General features: G+C 38.5%; 1 pseudogene; it reads left to right on the top strand.

Moving 5' to 3' along the window:
• Positions 1 to 1717, top strand: LOC125840168 (geraniol 8-hydroxylase-like; annotated as a pseudogene).
• Positions 1718 to 2040: the final 323 nt, after the last annotated feature.

The raw sequence follows: 2040 nt of genomic DNA, 5'->3' as shown, positions 1-2040 counted from the left end.
ATGGCTCCATTGCATCCCAAGACCTCACAAGAAAAATGGACTATATGAACATTTGTCTAGGATTCTTCTTCATCTGTTTTTTGGTGCGTGGAGTATTTATTTCAGTTAGAAGAAGCAAAAGAGTTGCACCAGGTCCATTCCCTTTGCCTATCATCGGAAATCTTCACTTGCTTGGTCATAAACCCCACATATCACTTGCTCAACTCGCAAAAAAAACATGGTCCAATTATGAATCTGAAATTGGGGCAAATAAACACAGTCGTCATTTCCTCGTCCGTCTTGGCAAAACAAGTCTTGCAAAAGCAAGATTTAGCCTTTTCCAATAGATTTGTTCCAGACGCCCTTCGTGCCTGCAATCACTCTGGTTTATCTGTTGTATGGCTACCTGTCAACAACTCTCAATGGAGAACTCTTCGCAAGGTTATGAACTCTCACATCTTCTCAGGTAAACACTGCAAATTTGAAGCTGAATTAAATTTTAGATGTGGCCAAATTTGATTTTTGTCCCCTTTATATATTCTCAGGTAACAAGCTTGACGCTAATGAGCATCTCAGAATTAAAAAGATCCAGGACCTGATTGATTACTGTCACAACTGTAGCAAAGTTGGTGAAGCAGTAGATATGGGCAGAGCATCTTTCAGGACTTCACTGAATCTGATTTCCAACACCATTTTCTCTAAAGATTTGACTGATCCATTTTCCGATTCTGCTAAGGAATTTAAGGAATTGGTGTGGAACATCATGGTTGAGGTTGGTAAACCCAATTTGGTGGACTATTTCCCCTTACTTAAGAGGATTGATCCACAAGGTATAAGGCGGCGCTTGACTGAATATTTTAGTAAGGTTCTTCACCTTATTAGTGGTTTGATCGATGAGCGGATAAAGGAAAGGAACATGGGAAATTAGGCAAATGTTGATGTGTTGGATGCCCTTCTCAACATTAGCCCTGATGAAATCGACAGGAATCATATCGAGCATCTGTGTCTGGTTAATTTATTCTCCACTCCTCTTTTTTCAATTCGAATTGAAAGCAACACGTCATAGGATCTTAAACCATTAAGTTTTGCAGGAAATGTTTGCAGCAGGGACCGATACAATATCAAATACATTGGAGTGGGCAATGGCTGAACTACTCAAGAATCCACATACTTTGGAGAAAGCACAAAAAGAACTTGAACAAATAATTGGCAGAGGCAAACTAATAGATGAAGCTGATGTTGCAAAATTACCTTACTTGAGGTGCATCGTCAAAGAAACCTTTCGCATACACCCACAAGTTCCTTTCTTAATTCAGCGCAAAACAGAGGAAGATGTTGATTTTTGTGGCTATACTATTCCAAAAGACTCCCAGGTTCTTGTGAACGTATGGGCAATATGGCGCGACTCTAGTCTATGGGAAGACCCTTTGGACTTTAAGCCGGAGAGGTTTTGGGAGTCAGAAATAGACTTTAGAGGTCGGAATTTTGAGCTCATTCCATTTGGCGCTGGTAGAAGAATTTGCCCTGGATTGCCTTTGGCTATCAGGATGGTTCCAGTAGCACTAGGTTCATTGCTAAATACATTTAATTGGAAGCTACATGGTGGAATTGCACCTAAAGATTTGGACATGGAGGAGAGTTTTGGTATTACCTTGGCAAAAACTCAACCTCTGCTAGCTATCCCTATTCCGGTGTAACTGTTGGGATAAACTTAAGAACCTATGTAGTTGCTAAATAAGCAGGCGGTTTGCCATGAAAAAACAAATATTGTTCATTTTGTTTGAATGTTCAATGTAGAAGTTGTGTTTGATCAAACTTCTTGCAAAGAATATTTAGAATTTGATTTTTTTATTCTAAACTTGATTTATACTCTCCAATCCCTAAACACTAGTAAAAATCACTCAACTTGACTAATTTGTCTAAAACATACAATCAAATCTGCTCTAAAAGAGTAGTGTTTTTGATATAGATAATCATATAATGTCATGAATTAGATCTCATATAGAAGATACTATCATCTAATATTGACATCTCCTAGCTCTCCGATCCTCGATTCCTTTA

This window comes from Solanum verrucosum, unplaced genomic scaffold, assembly GCF_900185275.1.
Source record: "Solanum verrucosum unplaced genomic scaffold, falcon-dt-bn FXZP01000180.1, whole genome shotgun sequence".
NCBI classification, from domain to species: Eukaryota; Viridiplantae; Streptophyta; class Magnoliopsida; order Solanales; family Solanaceae; genus Solanum; species Solanum verrucosum.
The sequence above is the reverse complement of the archived record's forward strand: the minus strand, read 5'-3'. Positions and strand labels throughout refer to the sequence as shown.